Source organism: Pteronotus mesoamericanus, unplaced genomic scaffold (assembly GCF_021234165.1).
Source record: "Pteronotus mesoamericanus isolate MK-2021 breed Mesoamerican mustached bat unplaced genomic scaffold, CSHL_Meso_final contig_347, whole genome shotgun sequence".
NCBI classification, from domain to species: Eukaryota; Metazoa; Chordata; class Mammalia; order Chiroptera; family Mormoopidae; genus Pteronotus; species Pteronotus mesoamericanus.
This window is the reverse complement of record NW_026555137.1, coordinates 16,355,456-16,378,647: the sequence shown is the minus strand read 5'-3', so window position 1 is coordinate 16,378,647 and position 23,192 is coordinate 16,355,456.

Sequence of the window (23,192 nt, the reverse complement as noted above, 5' to 3'; positions counted from 1 at the left end):
GGCTTGGCAACGGTCACTACAGGAAGCTGGTGGTGGCTGTGTGAGATGGCCAAGTCGGCCCGTTTCTTCACATCTTCTGGTCAAAGGCGCAAAACATCAAGTTTAACTGAATACCTTAGACAGGCCAAGGCCTCGGGCCAAGGAAGCCACTCTTCACTGGCTGCTTGCAGATCCCTTAAAGCTGTCCCGCACCGCAGTCTCTTCCAGCCACAAGAGTGCTCCTGTGTCCTCAGGGCCACAGAGCCAGGTGCCCTGCTTTCTGCTCTTCTGCCAGCGTGATATTAATGCATGTCTACTTAATTATATTTAATGCTTCCAGTTAAACTGACTCCTTTGAAGAGGAAACGGCTGATCTGCCTGCTAATGCAAATAGGAAAAAAACCTGAGCAGACGTGAAAGAAGGAAGCATTTTATCGTTTCTAAGGTAGCAATGCAGGAATATGTCACTTTCCACAGAAACATCTCCTGGCATTGGCACTTAACGATTGGCAAGGTCTCTCACACCCACGATCTCCTTCAAGCCAGAGTCCTTCCACAACGTAACTTGTACTCCTGTGCTGAGTGAAAGGGCGTTACTCAGGGAGTCAGGAGGCCCGCTCAGGCCGACCCCTGGCTCCGAGACAAGCCCCCTCAAGCCCTGGCAAGTCTTTTCCACTCTCTGCCTCTGAACACAAGCACTTGGTTTCACGATGCTTCCCAGGGGCCGATAGGCGGGCGAGGCCTGGGTACCGACTCCGAGCCTTGGGGAGGAAGGGAATCAGGGCCCAGGTTGCAGCCTCCTCGCTGTGGAGCCCACGCAGGCCAGTGCCCAGGCACACAGTGCCCAGTGGCCGGGGCTGTGCTCCTCAGACTGTGACGCCCAGGCTGCCAGAACCTGAGACTTTTCAAAAACAGGAAAAGATTATTATTTTTCCCAGTCACCATTTAGAAGTAAATAAAGCTGTTTTCCACTGACTTCACTAAGAATTTCATACCTGGGCTAAAAACAAACAGAGAATGTTTGATTTGGATGGAAAACTCTTCCTGAATTAAGGAAATGCAGCCGAGTGCTGCAGGCAGAGTGTAGCGCCCGGGATGCTCAGGCCGGCCCCCGGGAGGTCGCCGGTCCCACGCCCCTACTCCAGCAATGAGCGCACCGAGGCCGAGGCCGCGCGGCAGAGCCAGGGCCGCCCGAAGGCCTCCCGACGCCGTGGCCCGGGTTCTTCCCTCCACCTGTGGCTCTTCAGCTGCGGCCCACGTTCCCCGAGAGCCACGAGGTGGCGAACCACGGGCCATTCGGGCCACACCCGTGGTGTCAGTTTTACCCAGCGTGTTTTAGGGAAAACAGATATTAAAGCAAACCCCTGGGGATCCGTCCCACGAAGTTCAAAGTCAACACGGAGCTGAAGGCTGGACTCGCGGGGCCCCGGTGGGGGCGGGGACACGTGGATGGGGTGTCATTGGGGGAGATGGTGAGGAAGCGCTGCAGTCTGTCATTCTGCATCAGACACAGCCGTGGGCGCCCCGGGCATGGAAGGACGGGCATCATTCACCGGGTTCGTCCTTTTTGTCCAAGCAGACTTGCGAGACGTGGGTGAAGGAAGCCCTCCCGTTGTCCCCCCGGCAGCAGCCCTTGAGCCGAGTTGCTCCTCCTTCCCACTCTCAGAGCAAAGGGGGGCTCTCAAAGGAGCTCCCTGCTGAGGGGCTTCCCTGAAGGAGCAGAGAGGAAGCCGCACTGGGGTTCCGCCCAGAGGCTGAACATCCCGGTCTCGTTCCTTTGGGAGGCCAAGAACGTTCTCCACAGACTTGACCTTGTCCCTGGGCTGGGCTGCTCATGAGCCCTGGCACTCACAACAGAAACTGTCTTTCCATCCCCACCGACAGCTCCCGAGGGTGCTGGGGGCTCCTCTTGCTGAGGGGGATGAAGTAAGGAGAGGGTAGAGAATTTAGCCCACTTGCTTGAAAAAAATGATAAGGAAACTAGCGTGTTCTATACAATGGAGCGAAGCTGCGCTTTTTAATTTGAGCCCTTAAGAAACTCTGCATGTTGTCATCAGCCATCATGAAGGTCCGAGTCTCCTTTCATATCATATTCGTGACGAATGTGTTTGTTTAAACAAACACCACATGGCTCCGACTACCACAATGGAAGCAATTGTGTGAAGGAAAGAAAACCTGTGAGGAGGTGGGAGATGAGGAGGCAGAGAAAGGAAGAGGGGACACCAGGAGGCAAGGTAGTTGTCATTAGATGCCTGGACCAGAGAAAACACGCAGGGCAGGATTGCGAGAGCCCACCTGCGTGGACCTCCCAGGCAGAGACGGCCGCGATACACACTTAGATGTGACAGCCCCCTATTTTCCCGTCTAGGAAGTTGTCCTCTGTCCCAAGTGGAGGCACATGCGAAGGGTTTTAACTTCACCTTGGAGACACGGGAACCTTTGGGAATTTTTAAGCTATGGCTTGTCCCACGCCCCTGCCTGAGCGGCCTTCGCCACTGTCCACACACCTGGCCCTCACCGCCTCAGGTGTTTGCTCACATGACATGCTCTGCAAGGCCTCTGTGGACCAGCCTCTTGAAAATCGATCCCCGTTGCTGACCCCTGACATTGTTTTATCTCCTGTTTCTGCTTTATTTTTCCCTTGAGCACCAATCACTGTTTATTACTACATACTTACTTATTTATAGTTTTAATTTTTTTGCCTTCTCCCATTAGCCTGCCAGCTGCACGAGAGCAGGCGTGGCTGTCTCTGTTGTTTACTGGGTCCCCACAGCCTGGAACTGACCCCGCCGCGTAGGCTCTATTTGGAAACTTCCCTTTTCTAAAGAGTGTTTCCAGTGAAGAGCACCTAACGATGACCAGATAATGTTCGAGACACCCTGCTGAATATGTGGCTGAGATTACAGCACAAATCTGGGAGCCCTGGAAAGTGGGCTTTTCCATCCCAGGTGGCCGGAGCAGGGTCTGCAGATTATTTGTGGAAAGTAAACACAGCCAGGTGTCTGGTCCGGCGGGAGGTCAGGTCGTGTCCCTCAGGAAAAGCCAGCACTTCTGAACGGCCAACACTCTCAGCGGTGAACTGGGGAACCCCCACCCTGCGGAGGGATGCAGAGGAGAGAACGGTCTGTTTTGTCTGGGTTCTGAGGTTAGTAGAAAAATGCACAATACATACCTCTTGAAAATTCCTAGCTACTAGCCTACACACTCAGATTTGGAGTCTGGATTCCTACTGTATGGATAGCCTTAAAACTCAGAAGACAAATCTCTAGTTAAAGGGATCCTGGCTTGGTACTGCCCCCGCATCCTGGCAGAAGGAAATGTTATTCTCCCTGGAGGACACATCTCTAAAAAGTCCAAGGGACTTGATTGAACTCACAGTCAAAAGTCACTAAATATATTAAAAAAACAAGCTACCTTGAGAGAGTCAGCAGACGCAACAAATTACAAAATAAGTACTGCAAAAACAACAGGTAGAACAATCATCAGATGCAGAAAACAATATAAGTGTGTGTGTAAAGAAATAAAAGGGAATATCAGAAAAATATGTAATCACAGAATAAGAGGCTATGAAATCAGTAGGCTGATTTTAAAAGAACAAATCAAACTTTTATTGAGGAAAAATAAAATTGATATTAGAAATTCAGTGAATGAGTTAAATAGCATATCAGATATAGCCATAAAAAAATAGTAAATTGGAAAATAAATATTAATAAATGGAACACTAAACAATAGAGAGAAAGAGATAAAAAAATATGAAAAGGAAGTACCGAGAGAAATAAAGAATAAAGAGAGAAGATCCAAAACACATATTTCTAGAATACCAGAACTATGTATGGAGATGATGACTAAGAATTTCCCAGACTGATGAACGATACCATTCCCAAGATTCAACAATACCGAGGAACCTCGAGCAGAATAAAAGAAATGCGCGCACCCAGACAGACACCTCCCCTCCCCTCCAAAGATAGTAAAAGTGGATGGAGAGGTAGACAGATTACTGACAAAGGAGAGACAATGCAGTAGAATCAGTAACAATAATGGTATCCAGAAAAAAAATATTTCCAAATCCTAAGAGAAGATATCTGTTAAAGGAGCCTGAATAGGCCAGTAACAAAGGAAACCAAATATCACTGTCTTACTACATACAGGTTTGTTTCAGGCTTAACCTAAATCTCCTGCAAAGCAGGTGACCCTCCAAGGCAGCTGTCCACCCTCCCGGGACCCATGAACCCAGCTTCCTACATCGTGTGGCTCCATGGTCTCAGGTCACAGACTCCAGAATTACCAAAGACGGGGGGAGAGAACCAGAGCCACGCTGAGTTATCCCCAGTGCCTCTGCCCCCAAGCGGCACAAGTGTCCTGTGCTCACAGTCCACAGGTCAGAACTAGCCATGTGGCTCTGCCTAATTGCAAAACAGTAGGAGTGCTCCCTAAAACAGTATTATGCTCCCACATAATAAATGTTTAGGGAGCATTAAAATCACTGCCAGTCTTTTAAGGAAGAAAAAGCGAAGTAAAAACATCTTCAGACAAACCAAAACTGATAGAATCCATTACCAACAGATTCCCATTAAGGGAACCTCCTAGAAAGATACAGTTTAAGAAAAATATTCCCCCTAAATGGTCTGAGCTACGAAGAGGAACAGTAGACAAAGGAATGGCAGATGTGGGGAAAATAAAAAGAAGTATTAACTATATAGAACAATAGCGACAGTGCTTAATTGAGGGGTTTAAAAAAAATTCAGGATGGGACAAAAATTCTGGACAAACAGCATAATCAGGAGGGATATGATTGACGTTACCATGTTTTATGGCTTTTACGGTTCCTTTTCAGTGTTCTAGGTGAGTATTAAGTTAAACATAGATATTGAAATATCTAGGGCAACCACTGAAATAATAGAACTAAAATGTATAACTTTCAAACTGTCAGATGGGGGAAATGAAATGAGGAGGAAAAAACCGCAATCAATCCAGTAAAAGCCAGGAGAGGGTGAGTGGACAGGAAAGATAAGACAAGGAGTACAAAATAAAGTCGTATAAATGAATTAAAAATATATCAGTAATCAAAACAAATGTAATGTAAATGGACCGAAGCCTTAAAATAGAGATTTTTTTAGACTGTTCAATCCAGCAGTATCTCATCTGTGAGAGCTACATCTAATCATAATAATGAACTCATGACATGCTCACAATGTGCCCAGCGCTGTCCTGGGTGCACTACAAATATCAATATATTAATTCCTCCCAGCAGTCCTGGGGGACAGGCACTCTTATGACAAGAAAACTTAGTCATGAAGGCATTAGATAACGTGCCCAATGTCCAATAACGTGAACTGAAGAGCGATAATTTGGACCTCAGCCAACTCCTCCTAGAGTTTATATCTTTAACTTCTGTGATCCACCACCTCTTACAGAAGGTCCCAGAAAGATTGAAAGTAAAATGACGGAGAAATAGATACCAGGTAAGTAGTAACCAAAAGAAAGCTGGCATTGACATTTATATCAGAATTTCAGGCAACAAGTATTATCAAAGATTAAGAGATTAAAAAGAAGAGTGCACTAGAAGATTTAGTAATTCCAGACCTGTGCGCCCTTTATAACATAGCTTTAAAATACCCAGAGTGAAAATTGACGGAACTACACAGAGAAGTTGACACACACAAGAGCGTAATGGGGCAGTTTAGCATACCTCTCTCTGTAGATAGGAAGTCCATAACGATATAGAATATTTGAACAAGTTTTATCTGCTGGAGACACATGCAACTCAGTACTCAGCAACTGAAGAATATCCATGTTTTTCCTTGTATATGCATCACATTCATAAAATTGATCGCCTGCTAGACCAAGCTGGAACAGACTTCAAAGAATCACCATCTAACCACAGTTCCAGACCGCAGTGCAATTACCTTAGAAATCAATGATTCATAGCTAAAAATAAGAGCTGAATCAGGAGACAACAATTCACATGAAGGCTGTATGGGGTTAAACCAAGGAAGTAGCACGGGTGATGGATAAAAGAGGATGGATTCTATAGCTATTTCTAACATTAGCAAAGAAAGAGTTGAGAGTATCGTCACTGTTTATAGCTCGGGCAACCAGGGGTTTGCAGAACGATTAATCAGGAGATAGGGAGGAGCCCTGACCAGGGGGCTTGTTTGGTTGGAGTGCCATCCTGTACACCAAAAGGTTGCAGGTTCGATCCCTGGTTAGGGCACATACCTAAGTCGTGGGTTGGAACTTTGGTAAGGGCACATGTGGCAAAGGATCAATATTTCTCTCTCTCAATCAATAAACATCAACATATCGTGAGTGAGGATGTAAAAAAAAAGAGGGAGAGATAGGGAGGAGAAAAAGGTATGAGGGGAGAAGGTCACATCAGTCACACTAAGGAGTTGGTGGCATGAAGGCATGACAACAGGACATCAGCGGGGACTTCGGTGAGAGCAGTTTTCTTAGCGTGTAGAGTGGAGGGAATGCATCCCACCAGCTCAGCGAGAGGGATGAAGGGGAGGTGAGGAAAAATCAGGAGGTGGATCTCCGGAGAAATTCAACAGGAAACTCAAAGCAGATACCAAGGAAGGAAGCGATCATCATCTGTTTTTGTATCTTGTTCTGAAGGGGAAGGCCCAGAGTGAGAGAAAAGTACAAAGGCCAGGAGCACAGCCCGAGGGCTTCCGTGCATCAGCTCCACCTCCCTCCTGCCAGCCCTACCACCTGGCAGCCTGCTCGCTGCCCACTCTCCCCTTTAACCCTTGAGTGGTTCGGGTCCGAACCTGCTCACCTGTCTTCTGACGTGTCCCCCCCCCCCCACCCCCGTCAGCATATCTCTGCCGCCATGCCTGATCCCAGCTCCTGGAGTCATGCCCAGAACCAGGGACAAGAGCCCCCACGTCTCAGGTACCAATGGGCGGAGTTGCAAGAAAAAGAAAGAAAGGCCAAGAGTGCGTTGGGACAGAAGGATGGCACAAGTGCTCTGTCCTTGGAAACACATGCTGATTGTTTTGGTCCCAGATAATTGGTCCTTTTTAAAACACTACACTATTGAGCCCTGGCTGGTGTGGCTCAGTGGATTGAGTGCCAGCCTGCGAACCAAAGGGTCGCTCGTTCGATTCCCGGTCAGGGCACATGCCTGGGTTGTGGGCCAGGCCCCCAGTAGGGGTTGCATGAGAGGCAACCACACATTGATGTTTCTCTTCCACCCTTTCTCCCTCTTTCCTCTTTCTCTAAAAATTAAAAAAAAAATTCTTTAAATACTACAATATTGTATCAAGTGCAGTGGGGTGGGGCAATGAAATTCTTATTTAACCTACGCAGGCAATTTGAAAACAGTATTGTCTCAGAGTCAAGTACAAAATATAGCTAAAATAAAGGGTGCATCTACTTGATTGCCTCTTTTGTAGTAGCAGGATGTGAAGAACAAGCACAACACGTTGGAGGATAATGAAACTACAGCAGGCAGAAGAACCTAAAATTGTTATAATTATCGTGTAATTGTTAGTCAACCTCCTAATGCAGGAACACAATGGAGCCAAATTGCATTACCTTCAAGGGACAATCTGCTTCTTTCCCCTTTCTTTGTCCCATTGTCTCTTTCCCCTACTCCCTGTGCCCATCCTCGGCTCGCATCTGCCCTCAGCGCCCCTGTGGCCTTGCTCACAGCCGCTTTCCACGTCTGCTTCTTATTAAAATTTAATGTATGTACATTGTACATGTTTTATAAAATACATTCATTGTGGAAAAGCGAAAGGAAGGAAATAAGAGTCATCTGCGATCCTCGCCACCCAGAGATATCCACCGAAGGGTAACACTGTTGTGTATAGATTATCTTCCCTCTTTGTGGACTATATAAAAAACTTTATTCACTAGCTGACACCATACTTGCTTTTAAGATAACTGGCCTCAGTAGCAAAGATACTTAGATCCTTGAAAGTTGGGAGAGCTCCCTCCCACCCCTGCCCCCACCCTTACCCCTGAGAGCCAATGGGGAAGCTGCTGTAAATATGGGAGAGGGGCACAGAGAGAGGGAAGACTCGAATGGCACAGGGCTGCACGCTCACCTGGGTGACTTCTTCATGACCCCCCAAACCCTCAGAAAAGTTTGTTGGATTTGGAAAAAAAGTGTGGTGTGAGTGACTTCTATGTCACTGGTCCATAAGCAGGAGCTGAGTCCTGGTCCCTAAGCAGGAGCTGAGGCTGCCGTGGAGAAAGTTGGAGCCCAGAAGCAAAGACGAGCTGAAGCATGTAAGACCCTGTCCACTCCCCAGGAATGAGCAGAAATCTCACGAGGAGAACCAAGGGGCTCGTGGGGATTTCATCCAGCACCCGCCAGATGGAGAGGTTACCTGCCAACTTCACAGACGATTACAATGGTGCTGGTTAACCTTGCTCGCCCAGGTGTACGTAGCCGCGATCCGGGTTCACCGGGGCGTCCCCACTTTGCACAGGAATGCCGGGCTGGAATACCACCATGCCAAGGATCTCACTAATCAATAAGAAAACGATGATCATTTAATAACTTCAGCACATGGGGATATAAAACATTAGCAACACTGACAGCGTCTCATTTCTTTGTAGAAAAACTTACTAGGAGGAGTCTGTACAGCTGCTTATTTGACACAATAAGCCATATATCTCGCCACACTGACTGAGCACCTGTCCTGCACCTTCCTAAGCCTGGATCAGCTTCCAACAGTTTATCCTTTGTGTTTTCAGTGTCATGAAATATCTCTGAGGAACCCTTGAAAGTGCAGCTCTTCGCTTGTGTCTCCTCCTTGTTCTTTCCATTCCGTGGACTTTGTGTGGTTGACACCACAGACCACGCTGGCCTACGTCTCTTGTAATGGCACTTTGGTGTTGTTATTTTCAAGTCTTCTAATCACAATAATTTCCAGCATTATTGCTTTTTTTTCCCAGTGCACTTTCATCTTCGTTGGCCAATTCTGTCTTTCGATTACCCATTTTTGTAAACCGTCACCTGGTTTCTCACTGGGAGATGAGGAGGCCATGTGGCCACCCCTTGGCTGGCCGTGTATAAACCAAAGGACTGAATGGCAGCTGCAGTCCCTCACAAACTCAAGATGTGGCATGGCTGGTCGCTGTTCATGATGAGCTTCTGTTGTGTATCTACTTGTCAGCTGTGAAGAGCTACTTTATACGATGACTCGCAATTAATATATCCTGGTAACTGAAAGTTGAATCGTGTTGTTGAGGGACAAGTCAATTACTTGACTTAACTGCATGAACTGGAATTCATGCATATTAAGACCATGCACAGCAAGGGCTGTCTTTACAATATATTGCCTATACTTAGAGTATAAAAAGTACAATTTAATCTGGAATTCTTTGTTCATGGTCTCACTGGGGCCTTCCTCTTATCTCTAGTTACTTCCTATTTTTTTCCTCCCCAATGTGGGCATTTTCTTTTTTGATTTCGGGTCATCTGGTCTCTTTACCCCCAATTCCCACTTCCTTAAGTTTCTTATCTCCTTGACTTTGTTGGGGGGCACCTGAGAAATCAAGCTCCAGGGAGTGAGCAGACAGTCAGATGGAGCCCCACCTTGCTGGCAGGCTCGGCAGGCTGGGCTTGTTCCCTGAACGATGAAACAAGGGGGCTAGGGGTCAGCTCCCTGAATTAAAGGCGAAAAACATTGTCCTCTCCAGAACCCATGAGCTAGACACCTTGAGCACGAGTGGACTCTGCCCAGGTACCCTTGTTGTGCTTCTGTTTGTGACAGAACACCCTGAAAAAGTGCCGTTTGTCGCTCTCTCAGGGAGTGCGTGTGAAGGAGGAACCGGAGGAGAGACACAGAGAGGCCAGGAGGCCTTGCGGAAATGCTAACACACGGCGGGAGATGGAGACCACAAACACGTACTCTTAACTCCTCTCCGGGAGGAGGCGAAAGCAAAGACGGCAACGGGTTCTTGAGGCCAGGCCCCCTCCCTGCGCTGTCATTTTGTCGTCACCCTGAGCACCGAGTCCTTTGCGTGGCGTGGACATTTCTCTCGCATGCGTTCCACAAAGAAAGGACGCCTGGTGTGTCCCTTGTTTGGTAACGGAAGCCAGGGTTATGCTTATTTCTTTGGGGGCGGGATCCTACATGGCCATTTTTTATAAAATGAAGAAAATGACCCTCAACTGGCCCCCAGAAGGGTAGCAATCTTAAAGGCTCTGGGGGCAGGGGGTGGGAAACAAGTCATTTGATTTATGGCGTGCGGGCTAAGGAGGTGAGGACAGGCAGCCACATGGGTCTCCCCGAAGCCCAATCAATCTCACAAACTTCCCACACGTGCTAACAGCCAGGCAGGAGACAGAAGGTGTTTGTTTTGCTCTGATAATAGGCAACCCCAGCAAGCCATTTGGCAGCCGCTGCCACAGGCAGGGAGCGGAGGCCTGAAGTATCTGGGAGGAATTCAAGGAGATTTGAAGAGGAAAGGAAAAGCTCCCCAAGCACGAAATCCCAGCAGCGATGTGATTTGGACTCGGCACGGTTCTGTCTTCACCTGCTTCCTGTGACCGCCCTGCTAGGGAAAAGGGGAGCAGAGTCGGCCGACGGCCTCCGCAGTCATCCTAAGGCCGAGCTGGCCGGCTGAAGGCTTTGCGCCGCTCACAAGACATGCAGCCCCCGGAATGCTCTGCGTTTTGCTTGCTACCCACTCTCCTGACCCCTCATAATGGGGCCCTGAGTCAGGAGGGAAAGGCCCATGCAGGGGGTCCCGATGGGTAATTTTTTGGCCCTTGAGATTTGGGGCCTTTTGCAGAAAACACTGTTTATGACATAGCCTTCTCCTATCTTCTGAGCTCATTAACAAAAAAAAAAAAAAAAAAAAAAGGAAATAAACAGTCTGATAAAAAATGTTATCTGACTTATAAATGTCTTTAAATGAAAAAAAATGCAAGGGCATAGTCATAACGGTACACGCAAATGTTTAATTTATTAGAAGACAGACCACACACACACAGACACACACAGTTACTGTATATGTATGGAGACTGCACGTGTCCGGAGACATCTAATGTTCTCATTTGGTTAAGGTCATTGTTCCCAAACTGGTCCGCAGACCGCGACCAACGCTGGTGGATATAGTCGTGATCCATTAGTGGTGGCTCTTATGGAAAATATTTACCGAATCCTTGACTTTACCCTGGAAGCCCTAAATCAGACTACGGGGAAGGAGCACCCAGGAATCTGCATCTGTACAGCTCCCCATCTGCCGTGCTCAGTAACCGAGGACAACCGTGGCGCTAGGGGTGACCTCTGCGAGCCACCGCAGTGGCCAGTGCTAGGAACACGGTGAGGAAGCCCACCACTCAGGCGGGGACCGGCTTCATGGCGAGACTCCTCCGCTTTCAGCAGTGTCTTCCCCGGAGACAAGGCCGGAACGCCAGCCGTGAGGCCTTGGATCTGCTTTCTAGACATTTATAGATCTCATGAGCTTCCGCCAAGAGGGCGAGCCTCGCCTGAGGGCCTAGCAGGCTGCTCGTGGGCCAGGAATGCACCTGTGTGGCTGGAACTTGTCCCCAAAACCCAGATTCTTGTGCTCGACTTTGATTGTCAGAAGGCTCTTGTCCTGGTGGTAGAGTGACCAATCGTTTCGGTGTCCCCATGGCACAGGGCAGTGTGGGGGGGGTCCCAAGGCAGAGGACACTTGGTTTTAAAACCAGGCGAGTCCCTGGCCGACCAGGAGGTGGCCTCCCACGTGGTGGCCCTACTACCTCTAGCACAAGCGCCCAGAGACTGAGGAATGACTGTCCCAATTTATGGATTCCACACTGAGAATAAAATGGCCAAATGTGTTGATTAGGCAACCCAACCCTTGCGCCGTGGAAAAGTCTGTCAAAGTTTGGTTGGAAAGAACGGAATCAGAGCAAACGCAGTGGGATGAGTTAGTGAGAAGCCGACGGCCCTGTGTGGCGCCAAGAGCAACGAATTCTCGGACACCCCCTTGCTGGCCCGTAGTTACTATTGTCACCTCCACAGGCTCAGGCCCAGTCTCAAGATTGTCCCCACCTCAGAGATCAGTTTCAAGTCTCAGGGCTCACCAACACACCTGAGCAATGAGCTATATATTTGGGGGTTCCCATAACCCCCTTTAGTTTTGATAAGTCACTAAAATGACTCTTGGAATTCAGGAAAGCTCTACAGTTCCGGTTCCATTACAAAGGATACAACTCGGAAAGAGCCAGATGGAAAGATACATAGGGCGAGGTATGGGAACCCCAGGCAGAGCGGCCCCTTGTGGAAACCAGGTATATTACGACCCAACACAGTGATGTGTTTATCTACTCTCATTGCTTCACTGTTTTTATTCAAATTTGATTGTGTAGACATGATTGATTAAAACACTGGCCAGGTGACTGAACTCAAGCTCCAGCTCCTCTCCCAAAAGGCAGGGGGTGGGGCTGATAAGTCTAACCCTCGAATCACGTGGCTGGTCCTCCTGGTGACCAGCCTCTACCAGAAGCTCTCTAGGTACTTCATTACCATCAGCTCAGGTGTGATTGGAAGGGGTTCCTTGCGAGCGAGCAGCGGAAGACACGCCCAGGAAATCCCAAGGGGTTAGGAGCTCCGTGCCAGGAACCAGGGACAAGGACGAATGAATGCGCCCTTCATTACACCACAGGCCCGTACACACTGCAGGGAGAAACCTGCCGATGAGGGGTCCCCTTCAAGCACAGCACTGAAGGAGCACCCAGCACTTACTGCATTATGGCTCTTCTTTGACACGTTTACCACGTTGCACGTCCTCATGTTGCTGAGATTTAACAGCCCCCGTCATGGCAGCTGGAAATCCAGGCCCCATGTCGCTCACTGCCCTGTTTGCGTGTAACAGACGGGAACACTGGCCTCTGAGCCCCGCCGAGCCCCCCAGGTAGGGGACGCCTCACCTCCCCAGCGAGGCCGCAGAACACGTCTGGGGATAGGGCGATTCTACAGCTGGACGATATCCTTCACCCCCTCTTGTCCCCAAATCCTAGGGGTACACCCTATGTAGAGCCACCATCTCCCTGACCCCAGGCTGACCTTTCTCAAGACAGCAGTTTTTCAAATCATGGTGTTGTTATGTGTGATTGAGAAAAATTGGGAAACAAGCATGTGGTCAAATAAGCTGTGATGAAATATCACATGTAATATGTTGCAGCCACGTGAAGTGATATTTATCTTTTAATGACACGGGAAAGTATTCACAATATCCCGTGAGGTCACACGTGTACCCAAAAAAGCTGCAAAGGAATGCGTGTTTGTTAACAGCTGTTCTCACTGGGGCCAGGAAATAAGAGTCGGTCCTTATTTTCTTCTCTAGGCTCGTCTTTCTGTTTTCCTGCAATGATCATGCAGAATTTTTATAAGCAAAATATATATTAATATGTTATTTCCTTATGAGAAGGCAATAAAATAGAAATGTCCGGATTTGTCCCTTGCCTAGGGCTTCCAGCTTCCTTCTCGAGTCTGTTCGGGTGCTGGCTTGTGCGAGTGGCCACGATCGAGGTCACATCTGCTTCTGAGGTCACATCTGCCTCCCAGCCAAAGAGAAAGCCGGACATTGTACCATCGTACTTGCTCCCGTCCCCACCCCCACCCCATGACCAGTTTGGCAAACCTTCCACAGAGTCTAGTTCCACTAAATTCCACCACATCAAGGAGCACTATCATGAGGAAGTTAGACATTTACGGAGGTAAATAAGTTAGTCAACAAAAATCCATTGCCTTTTCATTGTAAATTCGCAAGTACGTATGTGACTAGACTAGCACAGGCCACCAGAAAGCAGCTCATACACTGATGAAAGACGAGGTAGCAGGCCAAAGACCCTTAACAAACCTCTCCCTGGAAGACCTTATTTTCACAGGCAACTCTCCACCTTAATCAATTCAAGATCATGTTCAACAAGCATTTATTGAGCGTCTATTGTGTGCCGGGCCCTGGGGCTGAAAAGAAATAATCCTATTTGCTATAATGACAGGCATAGCACACACTAAATGTGTATGAATAAAAATGGCAAACAAGAAAACAGGCGCACCTGAATCTATCCAAACATCCAGAAACAAAGGAAAGACTGAAATGTGAACCTCCACGCTAGCTGATACAAACTTTATATAAAGTGTTCGACGAATTGAATCCTCACAGGTCCTGTCGCTCTGGCTCATGACCCTCTCTGTCCTTTCGCACTTGCCTTCAGGGTTGTCCTCCTGCCTGGCTTCCTTTTTTTCCAGCTCATTCCACGCGCCCAAGTTCCGTCGGCCCAGCTGAGCACAGCGCTGGCCAGAGTGCAGCTGGAGGTCAATCCTTGGGCTCGGAGATGGGCCCATTGCGGGCTCCATGGCTCACACACTCGGGGACCTTGGGAGAGGTCATTAAGCTCCCTAAGCTTTAGTTTTCTCATCTTTAAAATATTTGTTGGTAGTGAGAAATCAGAGAGTAGCTACATCTTTGGAGGTCTTGGGAAGATGAATACAATAGTGGACATGATTCACTTCATGCCATTGCTGGCCCCGCTGAGGAGCTCAGAAAGCCTAGCCGGTCATAATAATGCTGCAACCTACCTGAAGGTTTTCACCGTTTTGTTTAGAGATTCGTTATTTCTAAGATCAACGATCTGGATGAGATTTTGAAAAGCCCAGTTGAAATTCATTACCTCACCCATCAGCCCAGGGGAGTGCCGAGGAGGAAGCCGCGGTAGAACCACCAGATGTGGGCACCGGGGAAAACAAACAAGCCATGATAGCTGCAGATCTTCTTTTTCATTCTATTTTTAAACTTAAATTAGAATTTTAAACACAGTCAGTTCGTTTGTTGCAGTCCAAGTGCTTTTTGCCAAGTCAGCTGGGGTCCACTGTCCACAACGCGGACGTTGAACCGGGGCCCGGCGTCTTCCGCCGAGCCAGGGTTGTGCGGACGGTATCTGCTGTCCAGGCCCGGGGCTGCCGGGCCTTCAGGCCTCTCAGGAAATGCCTTTCTGTTTCTCTCCATTTATTCACTCAACAAACGCTATTACTGAGGGCCTACTGTGCACTACATCTTTTCTTTGTTTTCTACCCAGCCAGCAACTTGGTGAGGGTTGTTGTGTCCCAAACACGTTTAGATCATTCACACTGTTACTGAACAGAAACTCATTTCCCCCAAGAGAGAAGAGGGAAACAAGAAAAGATATAGAATACCCTTCGCTACAGTAACCTCTGGTGCATATATTGATTTAGAGCTTACAAAGTCCTTTTACCACCCATTATTTCATTCGGCCTGTTTCCCTGGCCTCCCCTCCGGCAGCCGAAGGGAGCAGCGTAGAATGGATGCCCTCATTCTGCCGTCATTATTACTCATACCGAGCAAATGGCAATGACTCGTTCTGTTCACGAAGTCGGTAACATCGTAGCAGAACTAGCAAGGAAAATTTCAGGGGCTGGAATCAGCTCTCTTTTGCTTAGTCACAGAAGAAATAGTGCAGCTGGTAGTCGGAGGCTTTGCCCTGAGTCTGAGCATCTGTCCTGAGCCTGGCTGGCAGCAAAGCTTTGGGCCTGGCCCACGCATGTTAGATTCCAGGCGTAGAGGAGTATTCAAGGCTGAGCCCCATCGGGTGATGGGGGAGAGCGGAGGAAATGGTGTCCGGGAAATAAGCTCCATTCTGTCTCTTGGACTTGATCCCTGCCTCTAGTGTGGCCAGCTGTGAGGAGGACCTGCAACAGCAGAGGCAAATGGCGTAAGTCAGAAGGAGAGAGAGAAGCAAGCAGAGATTATGTTTGCGGTCGGCAGTGGGAGCGGGGAACCTAGGAAAAGAAGGCACCTGTCGCAGCTACAGCCTCTGTGCGGGCTGACTATGCAATGGCCCATTTTTTGAGGGGCCTGGGAGGGGGCAGAGAGAATGGAGAGAGTTTTTGTCCCGATGGTCCATTGCATGACCTGGGTGGAGAGACAGAGTGGCCAACGGTTCTGATTAAACGGGGAATTTTTTAGGATTACATGGGACTGGATATTCTAATTTCTGAATCAAGACTCTGCATGTGACTTGAAGTAATGACAGGACTTTTTATTATTCAAGGTCAGCAAACAGTCATGGGACTTCCCAAGTTTTTATCCAGGCAAACAACTTCCACCACTGAATACATTTTAAAAGAACAGCGGGATGCAAATATAAAAATATGAGGATGCTTCCTGATTATTCCACAGGAGAGCTTAGTCAGTGTTCACGTATGAGTACAGAGTTGATCTTTGGGCTTGGGAAAGAGTTTTCTTTCTTCTTATTTGGGTTCACACATGTTGAGGGAAGAATGGGAATGGGTAGAAAGTGGAGCCTTTTGGAGGTAAGAGGGAGGTTCCATTTTTGTTCTCGAATCCTGCAGAAATGTCTAGTTGTGCCTCATTAAAAAAAAATACAACATATTGGGGAACATCTCTTAGGAGCATTATAGGCTTTATTTTGAACGTCTAAATTATTCCTAATTCAGTAGGAAGCTCAGACACCATAGGCGACCATCTGAAGAAGCCACTATGGAGAAAGGGAGTAAAAGCAAGCCTGGCTGGGTCCAGGTGTCAGTCCTCAAATGTGGGCACTAACAGGGCGGCCGGGCTAGGGGTGGGGCAGGTTGGTTTGGCCGGATACCAAACATGTCTGTGTGACATGTCTGGTTTGTTGGGAGAGAGCGCGGTTCTGTGGAGAGTAATCAGGGCAACCCCCAGGCTGATTCTGAGTCCAGAGGAAGTTTCCAAAGCCCAGCAAACCAGACATGTCACAGGCCACTAGGACCTCCGCTAGTCCCTCCGGCCAGCCTGCATCACTCGCTGTCAAGGGAGACTCCAAGTGAAGCCAGCTCCCGGGCACAGACAGGATCCTCGAGTCCTGGGATCCTTGAGTCCTGGGATCCCGGCTCTGCAGCTCAGCAGAGCAACTTCCTGCAACGACTCCCCTGTCCACAGCTGTATAAGCAAAAGCATAAAGTCTCGCCCAAAGACAGAGCCTAGACTGTTGATTTCAGACTTCCTGTGCACACCTGTCTCCAAGTACAGTCAAAGGCAAGCTGGAGAGGCCTCGCTATCAGGAAGCCAGGTGGTTTCTAGGGAAAGCACTGGCCCCTAGAGGCTTGAATGCTGCTGTTGAGTTTGCCCATAGGGGCCGCGAGACCTAGAACTGAGCTCCCTGCGGGGGTCTGAGGGAAGGAAAACAGAGATTTCTAGAGCATTCGGTGGCTTGCAGCAGGCGAGGCCGGTGGAGGAGATGGCACAGTTCCGGGACATCCTGGTATGGAAAGTTACACATTGAAGAGGAAACTGTGGTTCAGTCATGTGGCACATGGACGACATGGGACCTAGAATCAATATTCTCGCTCGCAATTCAGTGCGCATCGAGGTACATGATTTTAAAAATCAAACGTTACCAAAAGCCGAACAGTAAAAATCATCAGTGGCCTCCGCTTTGTGACCCCCAGGCTCCTCCTCAGAAGCAAGCCCTCTCAGATGATCTGGCTTTTTCCACCCTGTGCTTTTAACCCCTTCATTTCCAAATAACATGCTTATATGTTGCTAAATCCTAATTTGTCAGGCACTGCCCTCTGGCTTCCTGCTGTGGGAGATGAGGTTGTGGGACCCCAGCTCCACCTTTCACCCCGCCTTCTACATCTGCCCACAGAGAGCCCAATTCCGATGTAGCCAATTAGCACTGTTTACATTACAATGACTATGAAATACGATTCCCTCTGGAGCCAAAAAGTCCTTTTCAATCACCCTTCCTCTCCCCTCTAATCCTTCCTTTGGGCCTGGAGTTAATCATTGCTTTGTTGTTTTATTTGTCAGGTTTTTTCTCCGTTCCAGTAGTTACCTTTCCCCCAAATAATCCAAAATAAACATTATTATATGTGTTTGAACATAGAGGTTTCCTTTTTTCACTTCCGCTGGTGGATTCCTCCCTGAATGCTCTGCCCCTGCTCCAGTCTGGAGGTGGAATATTACCCTGAGGTGTCCTCTGGCCGCGCCCTTGTGTCAAATCATCTGTCGTCCGCATGCCACGCCACTTTCCTCTTTCTTGATTAGTTGTCCTTTTGCTGAAGCATATCTTCCTAAGGAAAAGTACATAGGAGGCAAAATATTCGAGTCTTTGGTTTTTTGAAAATGTCTTTCTCCTACCCTTGCCCTAGATTAATAGTTTGCCTGAGGATAGAATTGTGGTTGAAAGTCATTGCTCATCAGACTATTGAAGGTCTTTTATCATTATCTTCTGTCTTTCAGTGTTGCTATTAAGACATTCAATGCTATCCTTGAGACAGGATGGTAAGAAGCTAGGAAAATTCCTTGGCCAGTGGAACAGGGAAACTGAGACAGCTGAGCCATTTACAGCCAGATGCAGAAGGTCACTTGCCTACAGATGACATCTAGGCCGCGGTTGTGTTTCAGCTCCAGGCCCAGAAAAACAGCAAAACCAGACGGGCGAAGCCAGCACCAACCGCAGTGACTAAAGACCCCCTGCCCTGCCACTGACCACTCAGTGGAGGCCACGACCCTGAAAGAACACGCCTATAGGACAGTTGACTGTTCTACTGAAACCCTTCCCAAGGAGGACAGAGGGGCACCGTGCTGCAGATGTGAGAGGAGGCGTAGGGATTTGACAACATTGTGTACAAATCCCATTGAGCCCCCACTCCATGCCTCACCCTCGTTTTCTGTGGGGCTTTGTAGTTCCCAAGTCCTGAGGCATTTTTAGGACTCGGACAGATCATTTCATTTTATATGTACAAATTGATTTTATAAGTACGTTAATTTTTAAACACTTCCACAGACACTTAAGCTAAGGCTCCTTCTATTCCACTAAGCCAGTAACTGCCTTATTTTCTCTCCTGAAAACATTTGTTGGAGCTTCTTAGTAGCTACTGTTGATTTTTCCTGCCTCTTTTCTTCTTATAGGTTGTACTTCTTTCTTTCAGAGTTTGGGGATGGCGAGGAAGTGGATTCTGTGGTCAGGCTGCCTGTTTTCTGACTCTGTCCTGAGAACTAGCCAAGGCTCTGCACTCTATCAGCAGCAGTGAGGTCTCTGGCAAGTTATCTGCCACACGAAGCCTTGACTCCTCATCTGTAAAATTGGCAGGCTGATGCCTGTCTTACCCAGGTCACAGCCCTTTTCTGTGGGTTCAATGAAATGATGTAGATAAGAGTACTTGGCAATCCTAAGGAATCTACTGAAACAAATTATTAGAACTCATAAACAAGTTCAGCAAGGTGGAATGATACAAGATCGACATACAAAAATCGATTGTCTTTCTATACATTGGTAACAACCCAAAGATAAAGTTAAGAGAACAATTTTTATTTATGATAGCATAAAAAGAAAAGAATTTTTTAGGAATAAATTTAATAAAAAGAAGAGCAAAGCATGTGCACTGAAAATGACAAAACAGGGTTGAAAAGAATTATCTAAAGAAATGGAAGGGCGATCGTGGTCATAGATTGGAAGGGATGATACTGTTAAGGTGGCAATATTCCCCAAATTAACCTGTAGATTCAACACAACCCTTATGAAAATCCCAACTGGATTTTTTTTGTGGAAATTGAAAGGCTGATCTTAAATTTTGTATGGAATGCAAGAATTCAAAATAGCCAAAAATACTAGTGAAAAAGAACAAAGTAGGCGGACTCACACTTTCTGATTTCAAATTTTACCACAAAGTTACAGTAACCAGCACTGGTACTGACATAATAACAGGCACATACATCAATAGAGTAGAATTGAGAGTCTAGAAATAGAGGCACACGTACAGTCAGTTTGCTTTTTGGCAAGGGGGCCAAGACCACTCAATGGAGAAAGAACAAACTTCTCAACAAATTGTGCAGGGACAGCTGTATATGCACATGCAGAAGAATAAAACTGTACTTCTTTTTACACAATGCACATAAACTGAAAATAGATGATAAACCCAACCGTAAGAGCTAAAACCATAAAACTCTTCGATGAAAATATGCGAGTAAATCTTTGGGACTTGGGATAAGGCAGCAGTTCCTTCGATACAACACCAAAAGCACAAGCAACAAAAGAAAACAATAGATAAACTGGACTTGTAGTAGATTAAGCATACTGGTGTACCACAGAATTATGAAAAGATGCAACACCTGACTTTAATCAGGTGCACTGACCTCGCTTCCCTTAGATTGTCAAACAAAGAAATGACAACAGCCAACACAACAAGAGCCACCCAGTGTGAATGGATCAAAATTATACCTATTTTTTGGTCAAATTGACCAAAAATATAATATATTTTTGGCGTGCTGCAAAATTTTAGTAATTAGTTTATGTGTGCCATGAGTTGAAAAGGTTCCAAATTGTTGCTGTAAGGGACGCGTATCCAGAATAGATAAAGAACTCTTACACCTCAGCAATAAAAAGACAAGTAACCCAGTGAAAAAGGGGGCAAAAGACGTGAATAGACAGTACTCCAAAAAACGATATGCAAATGGTCAATAAACATATAAAAAGATACTCAACATCATCAGTCATTACGAAAATGCAAATCGAAAAAGCACAACCCAAAGCCACCTCACACCCACAGTAACAAGTATTGGCGAAGACTTGGAGGTCAGAGCACTCGGACGTTGCTGATGGGTAGGCAAAATGGTGCAGCCACCTTGATCAAGGATCTGGCAGTTTCTCAAAATGCTAAACCTATCATATGATCCAGCAGTTCTGCTCCCAGATATATGTCCAAGAGAAATGAAAACACATATCCACAGAAGACGTGTGTACAACTGTGCGGAGCAACATTACTCACAAGAGCCAAAAAGTAGAAACAACACCAATGTTCATCAGCTGATGAATGGGCAAATAACTGTGTTATATTCCTAAAACGGAATATTATCAAGCAATAGCAAGGAATGAAGAGCCAATACATGTTACGGCATGGAGAACCTTGAAAACGTTATGTACTTCAGTGAAGAAAGGCAGGCACAAAAGACCACATATTGTATGATTCCATTTATATGCAATGTCCAAGGCAGGCAAATCTATAGAGACAGAAAGTGGATCAGGGGTCGGCTAAGTCTGGGGACGCAGGTTTGGGAGGGTAATGGGAAGTGACTGCTTACAGAGTTTCTTTCTAGGGTAAAAAAAGTTCTAAAATTAGATCGTCATGGCCATTGAACAACTCTGAGCATTTCTGAAAACCTCTGAATTGTACGCATTAAGTGGGTGAGGTGTATGGTTATGTAAATTCTAGGTCAACAAAACTTTTTAAATTTTGCTGACTATAAAATTAAATTAAAAGAAAATTCGATTAAATTAAAACAAAGCCAACTTTAAAAAACGTACTATTGTTGGTAGTAAAACAACATAAACATTAGGACCTTTTGGTCATTTTTTTTTTTTGGTGGGGGGCAATCATTTTTCAGCTGTTCCATAGGTTGCTGTTCAGGAGTACAGTTTCAAAAATGAAATGAACTCCTCCCAAGGAAGCTGCCTAAATGCAAGAAGGCTGCAATTCAGGGGGTCACCTGCCTATGTGGTCCCCACACAAGCTTCTATTTGAACCAAATTTGACATCTTTAACGGTCCAAGAGAATTCTCAGCTCAGTGGAATAGTGTCGCTTCACATCTCAGAAATCAAAGGCTCAGGTTCCAATAAAAATGCTGTTCATGAAGCCACTTAACATTAAACTTTCAGCTCAATTTCCTGAAGCACCATCAGAACCACAAGATGGAAAAAGTAATCATTCTTCTAGCGTCACTGCAATAACTGGCTGGAAGCGCCTGCTGTTTCTAAATTCACCGTGTGCGCCCCAAAGTGTCTTGCAATAAGCGTAGCTACTTTATTAAAATTTGATTATAAGCTCGGAGCTGGCTGGGCTGAGCCCAGGAGTGGGCCACTGCGCCCTGGGCAGAGCCTGCATTGCCGTCTCTTCAGCTGCCTTCTCTTTAGAAACACAAGCAAACAAAACCAGAAGAAGGCTCCTTTCCTCAAGAGCGTTCCGAGATGACACAGGACATTTGACATTCACGCTTCCAGTTATATGGATGTATGTGGGTGTGAAAAGTATATTATTTTACAAAAATAAAATAATACTATAAATACAGTCTCATGGCCAGCATTCACTTAACGATATGTTATGAAAATCCATTGCTATCATTTAAAATGAATTTGGCGCTTGCAATGTATAATGATTCCTTGTTTCACCAACCTTCTCTGGTTTACTATTTAAGATCGATGGTTTGATTGTTTGTTTGTTTGTTTGTTTGTTTGTTTGTTTCCCACAACAAACAAGTCTCCAGGGTAGCATCCCAAAATCTTGTGCTGGGATCAGACATAGAAACTTGGGCTACTGGCCGGTCAGGAATTTGGGTCAGAGGTCTGATAAACAGGCACTGAATAACATTTATTGGGAGCCAAGGATGTTTCCAACACTTTATACGAGATAAAACCCCAACCCCTCACTCCACAGAAGAGGAAACTGAGGCCTAGAGTAAATAGCCCAGCCTACCTTTGTATCCGACACTGGATCTTGGAGGACAAAAGGCGTAAGAGCCTCAGGCAGGTGGGGAGGGGAGAAGACACAAAGTCCCCTAGGCAGCTGTGACCCAGAAGCCACCCTGTGATCTGCCTGGGAACACTTGGTCAGCAGAACTCCCGAGCGCCTCAGCCCCTCCCAAGGTCCCAGGATGGTCCCCTGCAAAGTGTTCACATGCTCATATGTTTTGGTAAAGTTTTCCAAATTAAGATTAATTTTTTCTTTTCTCACAAAGGATCCCCGTGATTGTTCTCTGCTTCAAGCCTCACAGACTTCATAGAGGTGCTGAAGTGGAAATTCTCAACCCTACAGTGGGCGGGGCTGTGAGGCCTTGGGAGCTGGCTGGGCTGCAGCAGGGGTCCTGGGTTCAAATCCTGCTCCTCCACATCGTGGTCTGAGATTCCTCGCCCTGCACACCTCCACAAAGGGGCACTGCTCAGGATTCAGGTTCTGGCACCGTGTAGGTTCCTACTGCATTTCACGGCCGGGGATAAGGGCAGATGGCATGTGCCTTTGAAAAGAGCCCAGACTGCCACCACATCCCATTTCCCAAAGGACATCGGGCGCCTGCTCCTGAATTTAATAGTAAATTATGACAGGGAAAAAGGTTAAACAAAAAGCGTTTTTAATGTCACCACATGACCAAAACTCCTGGCTCCCAGCGCGTAGGTGTTCGCAGGTAATGCCAATCAGCCGGCCGACCCCAAAGGGCTGCTCCCTCGGGATGTGCAGACATTTTCGTGATG